Source organism: Capsicum annuum, chromosome 3, assembly GCF_002878395.1.
Source record: "Capsicum annuum cultivar UCD-10X-F1 chromosome 3, UCD10Xv1.1, whole genome shotgun sequence".
Lineage (NCBI taxonomy): Eukaryota > Viridiplantae > Streptophyta > Magnoliopsida > Solanales > Solanaceae > Capsicum > Capsicum annuum.
Window position 1 is genome coordinate 256,439,278 of NC_061113.1, and position 8,229 is coordinate 256,447,506.

Sequence of the window (8,229 nt, forward strand, 5' to 3'; positions counted from 1 at the left end):
TTTTCACATAAGTTTTGTCAAGTGACAATATTCAACATTTCTTGAGTTACATCTTCAAATATCTGGACTGCAAATCAAATAAGTTTAAAACTTACCAAGATGCATCCTTTCATGTCACTTGATAAATGTTTCTACGTTAGCATGCTTAAATTAACGTAGAATTAAGATCCTCGTAATCTTTCATAATATTGCACCAATATTGTGTCAAAGATATTGATGATATATCATTTAGTATCGGTTCACAATGCGACATAATATTTTGAGATCTTATCACTTCATTATTTTCAAGTACATGAAAATAATAAGAATATATTCTCTCTACTCTTCCTCTTTATTCTTTCTTATTTCATAACACGTTATTAGCATGAAACTCTGCCAAATAGGTGAGATTATAAATCTAAAGGATTTCAAGGTTAGTAATTCCTTATGTTATCTGCCTTTCGTTACTAATAATATAAGTATTGTTGGATTTGAGAAAAAATATTTGGTTTGAAATCATTATATTTTAAATTTATTCCTCAAGAACAATATTATCAAAAGAGATGATAATATGTTGGGTTCAAGTCCCAGCGATTTATACCTAAGACGCTTTTATATGGATAAGACATTGAGTTTAAATCTCAATGCACCATATTAATGATATTATGATGGCTAAGGCAAAAATAATGGATATTTGGTGAAACATGTCCCATTAAATATGCTTCATTCCTTAAATTGAATGTGGTAGCAATAAATCATATGTATGACTCAATTTGCTTTTGTAGTAGCTATCATAATTTGATATGCTTAAGGCATGATTATATTTCATCCCTGAAAAATGAGAAGCTTATTAATGCAAACGTGTACTTAATTGTGATGGTATCACAACTCACCTCCGAAAGAGGCTGAATAATTGAGAAAAGTTATTTTGAAATCTACTTCTGAAGTAGTAAATCTGAAATTTATTCATATAATAGTAAATCTGAAAATTACTAAAGTAAAAGGTGCATGTCAAGGTAAACTTGGAGTTTACTAGAATAAAAGTTCATAAATTGACATGAACAATCAACATGTGCCTACTGAATATTGAACATATATTGAAGAATTCGAAAATTCTTCATGAACTTTAATGTTGCTTGTTCTCATGAAAAGTTGGTTGGACCAACTAATATCGAAATTGGATCCCTTAAAATCCGAAAAGTATAAAAGGTAAATAAAGGCCCGTTCATCTATAATGTGATATGCTGAAAAAATGCATCAATAACATAATCATATGTACATTCATTGTCAAACTGCAGTTTGACATTCATAAAATTGTTTGCTCAATAAAATTGTGTTAATAACATAATTTTCAGATTATGCAATCAAGAAAGTTATCTTGATGATGACGGTTTGACATTGAATGCCTTTGATAAATAGCTAAACCATTATTAATGAGAATAAAACTTTAACTATTGGTCTAAAATATGATATATTGCAACAGCATTTGTATGCATTAGACCAATAAATTATGATTATTTCTTCCTTTTCCATTGGTTCAAGGCCGGAAACCAATTATTCCATCTAATAATTTTGATGTGCGGTAGACGATTAATAAATATATCATAATGCACAAAAATGAATTCCTCAAAGAAATAGAGGATGTATGTTAGTTTTTCTAACATAAGGGAGAGATTATAAGCGCTATGAAATATATTAGGAATTATCACTATTTCCTAATTCAAAAGATAATGCAAGTCAAATGCTGAAAACATTTCATGTTAAGCACAAGTGCTCTTATTTTGTGTTATTAAAGGATAGAGTCTATGCATGCGTGATTTCAAATGAAATAGTACATGAAAAATAAGGAGCAAATAATTATAATAAGAAGACAATGTGCTCTTAAAAAGCCTACAACATAACTTTTCATGAAACCTTATGAGATATTCATGTACTTGAAAATAATGAAGTGAAGATCTCAAAATATTATGTCGCATTGTAAACCGATACGAAATTATATATCATTAATATTTTTGACACAATATTGACGCAATATTGTGAAGAATTACGAGAATCTGAATTCTACGTTTATTTAAGCATGCTGACGTAGAAACATTTATCAAGTGACATGAAAAGATGTACCTTAGTAAGTACTAAACTTATTTGATTTGCAGTCCAAATATTTGAAGATGTCACTCATGAAATGTTGAATATTGTCACTTGACAACTTTCTGGGATTAAGGATTCAAACTACGTGAAGCATATAAAAATTTCTAAAAAACTTATTTATAATCCTTATATCGTATAAGCTTATTGCTTGAACATCATTGAAACTCTTGGAGAGTTTTCAAAGCAATAGATTATTTACTGAAATTCAAAATGTATCGAATTGGATTGGTTATGAAGTACCATATCTTTGGGCAATTAATGCACTCATGTACCTTGCAAATACTACAAGGCGCATCAAAATGGGATAAAATACATGAGCTTGTTTTATTCTAAAAAATACAGTCCCGATCTTATTGGTCATGCTGATGTTGGGTACTTATCTGACCCACATACAGCTCGATCTCAAATAGGCTATGTTTTCATATATGATAGTACTGTCATACCTAGGAGATATACAAAACAGTTTATCGTAACCACTTCATCGAATCATGCTGAGAAAATAGCCTATTCATGAAGCAAGCCGAGAATATATATAGTTGAGGTCCATGATAAATCTCATACGAGAAAAATGTGGTGTGAAATATGACAATCTACCCATAACAATAGAAAGTACTCATAATCAAATTTATTTTTTAAAATAAAACACTCTTAATATAAAATATTAATTTCATTAACAGAGAGTCTCAGCAGATGCGCTTGATCATCAAGTAGAAAACAGAGTTGTATGAATTCTTGTATACACCAACATAAATCAGAAATATCAACTCATATCATGCACCTACTTAATCTACATCAATTCACTAGCTCAGCCTATAGCTATAACATGCGTCTCTCGATAAAAATGAGCAACACAGAAATAGAGATGAGCCAAATTGACTTATTTATTCAGACTAATTAGGCAATTCTCACACAGGATGCCATTTGGTACCCAGCAGCGTATGAAGGGTCGACAAAGGATTACAATCCAATTAGTAGTCATTCAACGGAAGGGAAAAAGAAACACAAAGTAACAAATTTTTTTAAGGTCAATATAATGAAGCTAGATAAATTGAAACACAACCAAAAATGTCGCTCTAAGAGAAACAAATGAACAAATGGGGATCAATTGTTTGCCTCAGAGGTAGTGACAATTGAGTATCATCCTCCTTGTTTCTGATAATACGTGAAAATATGAATACATCATTGGCAAACAATGAATAAATTCCAAAAGGAAATCAAATGCAGATGAATATATGTTTCTTGGACTCTCAAAAAATGTTGCCATAAGCATGTCGCATCTTCCATAAATGCGCTACTTTGGAAGGATCCGACACGCAGCCATGGAGCTTTTGAAGAGCCCAAGCATCATAGGCGAACAATTAAAATCAACAAAAGGCGCATATCAAAATCTAAAAAAACATAACACAAATACTTTACAGGGCCTCAGCTGTGATGATTCATAGACATGTTCATTAAGAATCACAAGTCTATTAGTAATATCACTGGCATACAAGATACAAATTGGATATATAAAATCAATCAATTCCAATAAATGTGAAGCTGCCAAGAAACACAGCTGAATACAAAATAATTTGGTGCATCAGAGATATTCCCATCGACAAATCATCATAATAATAACCCTATGGGTTCTGATGTCCCTGTCTGTTTTATCATCACTTGCAGAGATCATACTGAAAGACTAGACGAATTAAAAGGGGGGGAATGCGAAATCTTTGGCAAAGGTACACACAAAGTTGTACATTAATGTTAATTCCTCATTACAAAATCACTAGAATAAAACAATAGTCATTTCACTTCAGTTGTCCCCAAAAAGTTAAAGCAAAATTAGAGCAATAATACAACTTTAAACAAATTATATGCCATGTTCACTCGAAAGTATTTGTTGTTAGTTGAAATGCATCAGAGAGATTCCCATTAGACTAGTCATCTTTTCCCCAATAATGGAGTTCTGATGTCCCTGTCTGTTTTATCATCACTTGCAAATCAACCAAACTGCACAAGTATTCTGTAATAATGAAACAAAATAAGAACACCAAGATTTTATCACATTTGAAAAGGTAAAAAGAGAAAAAAAACCTCTAGCCTCAGCTTTAAGTTATTTTCATAGTAAATAATCAAAGTATATTTAATGCCATCATAGGCAGAGGCACAAAACCTAACATATAAACCAATTAAAAAGAAAAAAAAAACGAAAACAAAAGAAATACGCATCAGAGATTCTGATTTCCTTTTTAAACACAAAATTTCATCATTCTCCACTAGTGACTAGGGAGGATATGGTACATGAACTATCATCACTTGCGCTTAAATGTAAATGTACCAATGAGTGAGAACATTAATAACCAAAACAAAAAATCTAAACCAGAAAAATAAAACATAAATCAGACAAATGGATTTTCAATTGCTATAAAAATGCATCAAAGCAGTCTTAATCAAATGGGATATTCCATCAATTGAATGCCACAAGGTAATTCCAGAGATACATTAAATTAAAAAGGGCATCATACAAATACACCACGAAACTCATAAAAAGTAAGATAAAAACAATTGCGTACAAAACCAAAAATGAAGAAACTCAAATGAGAAAACGATACCGAAAACGTTAAGCTGCTGCTAGGGTTTAAGATGTGAGGAGAAGAAGCAATGATGTTGTGTTTATATATATACATGGTGACATATTCTAGACGGCTCGAAGAGCTAGGGTTTAGGATGGAGAAATTATTTTGCACTGGTACCCCTCGAGGTTTAGGCTTTTCATCTATTAAGTTCACTATTTTCTTCATATTGTTTTGTTTAGACCCCTTATACTTGACTTTATTGGCTACTTTGGTGTCCTGGGATCGTTTGGTTAGAAAACTAGGCTGAGACTAACCTTTTTGAAATTAATTATTGCAAAATCAGTTTTCCCATCGTCAAGATAAAAATAGCAATACAATCTTGAAATAATCAATCTCATGATGAGTTAGCTCATACATTTTATCTCCATCAAACATGAGATGAGTTTATCTTAAAATTAATCTTGGAATTAGTTATTCCTTAGCAGTCGTTTGATGTGTGTATAATGAACAAATAGTTCCGGAATACAATGAAAGACTGTCTTATCCCATGTTTGGTGTGAGATGTTAGTTAGTATCAAGATTATATATCCCACCATTTACATCAAGGTGATGGAATAACTTATTTTATATAAATTGTGGGGTGTCTACTTTTAAAATTAATTATCTTAAAGTAATTAATTATTCTGCGATAACTCTTTCCAACCAAATAACCAGTCAATGTTGTTCCATCAAGGGTTGTCTAACAATTATAGAGTTCTTCTGAGGTTTGACCCAAATTGCTACTCAAGGCCCATATGAATGGCCCAGATCATATTTTTGTTTGTTTGGCCCATAACTGAGTGGGCAAAATGGGCTACTGGGGACTACGGAAAGGCCATAGGCCCATAACCTTCATAGTTCAGGCTATCAGTCAGTGGGCTTTAGAAAACCCATGAGCCCAAATGTTTTGTGCCTTGTATCCTATGAACATGAATGGGGTGATTTGCTATAATCACCTTGGAAGTAAATGATCATGAAGTTTTAATGGCAACATTTTGTAAAGATTCTTTATCGATCTAGTGACCACTGATTCACTAATTAAGGTAGTCAGTGTGTGTCTGCTCTGTCCTTCTTTGACGAAATGGATGTTGCAGGAGAAGTTGAAAGGATTAAGACTCATTTCTTAACTTGTATCAATTCAACTTATTTCACCTCACGTAACTTTTAGCCAAGTCAATTTACTAACTCAATTCATTTGGACCCGGGCAAATTCAGCTCAGCCTATTCATTAAACAATAATACTTGTGGAGGTTCAGATTTTGAACATGTTAGATTTTATCAAATGTTAGGTTATATATTAACATTTGTTTGCTGTGAATTGCAGGCATTTTATCTTTTGAAATTTGAAATAGACTGATCAACAAAAAATATTTGAGATTTGTCACTGCATGCGTATGTTACGTTGTCGTCTAGTATTATTACCCCTGAGAACCGAATACTAGGGCCAAAATTGAGTAGTAATATGTTTGCAAGTTCCAAGTATAATGACCAATTTCTTCCAGGACAATAACGCAGTTCCAATTTATCTGATGATATTCGGTTTTCAAAAATTAACTGTACCTTTGATCACAATTGTCTTTTACTAAATGATTACTTACGTGACTTATAAAATTTCTTATAATTTTCAAATATGTAAAAGAAAATTGATAAATTCTATGTTCAAAATTAAAAAGTTTGAATCTCGAATTAAAGTGACACACAATTAGGTCACCAAAAATAATAGTAGTAAACATAATCAATGTGACCAGAAACAAAATAAACTCCTATATTAAGTCTTCAACCGAAAATAAAATTTAAAAAACACGCACATACACGGCAGTTTTCAGTTTTTAGGTATCCCTTTAGCTCATGCATAAAACAAGCTTCTGCAATTTTTTCTTTATCCATCTTATCGTCTCTTTTTTGTCCCCCCTGGAAATTCCTTGCTTTCCTTTTTCATTTCGGTTGGTTAATTAAACTTTGATCCTTTTTTCCAGTGGTTTAAATTAAGGAAAGGAAAAGGAATATAATATGACCGTCCAGATTTAAATTTAAAGTAGAGAAGCGCCCACGGAATAATCAAGCAGGTGTAAAGTAAGTATGACACCGTCAACCACAGCGAAAAAGATAGTAACCTATTGTTGAAGCTTGTTAGTTATATCCTAATAAAAAGCTCACAACTTTTACCAAAAGAAAGATATTATCTCTGCATGGATGCCTCCAAAAGGCATGATATGCAAGCACACTGCTACATGCTTGTCACTCTTTACTCATCATATGGATTCTTTTGTATTTTAAACTTTATCTTTAATGAGTAGGAGCGGAGCAAGTGTTGGGAATGGGTTCGGATCCATTACACTTATTACTTAGAGAATCCTATATATTTTATTGCATATTCAATAACTAAAAACAAGTTATAAATTCAATTATAATTTAAAGTTTACAAATTCGTAAGGCATAGATATAAAATTGATATCATTATCATAAGAATAAAAATACACATTTAAGCGGAAGTAGCAGTCAATGAGAGTAAAGCAAGAACAATAAACTTTAAAGTTGACACCTCAATATAAGTCCGTCACTAAGTATCAATATGTAATTTCACGAATAAAGCTTGAAAAGAATAGAATGTAAACAACTAAATGAAGATCACACTTGAATAAATTAAAAGGATAATAACAGAATTCAAATTGAAGCCTCAACAAGGATATGGTGTATCTGCAAGGGCGGCTATTTAATTACAGTTTTCTGGTAGATGTATGACCACTTAGCCGCTGCAGCCCTCTTTTCTTTTTTGTTCAGATTCGTTTATTCAACTATTCATATTATCTCATATTACATGTTACGTTATGCACAACAACACCATCCAATAACCTATTCCAGAATCCTGACAGATGACATGACACAACAAAAGATATTACCTAAATTTCTAAAATGATACTTTCAATGAACAAAATAAATTAGATGAGAGAGATAGTCCGGTCAACTTTTTTATTTTTGATTGTTCCTAGGCAGGAATAGCAACTAGCAACCAATTCTCAAGCAGCCTTTTCCTTCCATAAACCTCATTCTACATTTCTAGTCCAACTTGCACACTTGCACTCTTATGGAATTCCCTCCAATAACCCTAATAATCATCGATTACTCTAGCTAGTTATTATGGTTACTTGATTTTAAATTTTATTGTTACATCAAATTCATTAGATTGTTTTTTCTTGTGAAATAGGTATACGACATTGAGTAATTAGAATTAAGAAAACAAGGAAGATTATTTTTGACAGACAACTTCTTTTATCGTACTTGGGCAAAATTAAGGAATTTTTTGGTTATTAAGAATTGATTAGTGACTTTATATTCGTAAGTAGCCAACCTTTTTGCACACACCTCTATCGTTCCCTGATGTCTTAATTTAAAACCAGATTATCCTTTATATCTTCTAGAAGTATCGAGTTCGATGCATAAAATGTTACTGCAGAAATAAAGACTATAGGAGTGATATTTCAGTCACTTTTGCACTGTAAGTTTG

General features: G+C 31.8%; 1 long non-coding RNA gene and 4 other non-coding genes across 5 annotated transcripts; all 5 read right to left on the reverse strand.

Annotated features, from left to right (window-relative positions):
* Nucleotides 1-3,237: 3,237 nt before the first annotated feature.
* On the reverse strand, nt 3,238-3,315 carry LOC124897502. The gene has a single exon (XR_007054217.1). It is a non-coding gene; the product is annotated as a small nucleolar RNA snoR122 (small nucleolar RNA).
* A 385-nt stretch (nt 3,316-3,700) lies between these two features.
* Nucleotides 3,701-3,790, reverse strand: LOC124897483. Its single transcript, XR_007054200.1, has one exon. It is a non-coding gene; the product is annotated as a small nucleolar RNA R44/J54/Z268 family (small nucleolar RNA).
* A 48-nt stretch (nt 3,791-3,838) lies between these two features.
* Nucleotides 3,839-4,978, reverse strand: LOC107862254. Its single transcript, XR_001671958.2, has 2 exons — nt 4,722-4,978; nt 3,839-4,132 (listed from the first exon to the last, which is right to left on the reverse strand). It is a non-coding gene; the product is annotated as an uncharacterized LOC107862254 (long non-coding RNA).
* On the reverse strand, nt 4,021-4,110 carry LOC124897482. The gene has a single exon (XR_007054199.1). It is a non-coding gene; the product is annotated as a small nucleolar RNA R44/J54/Z268 family (small nucleolar RNA).
* On the reverse strand, nt 4,209-4,269 carry LOC124897481. Its single transcript, XR_007054198.1, has one exon. It is a non-coding gene; the product is annotated as a small nucleolar RNA Z267 (small nucleolar RNA).
* Nucleotides 4,979-8,229: the final 3,251 nt, after the last annotated feature.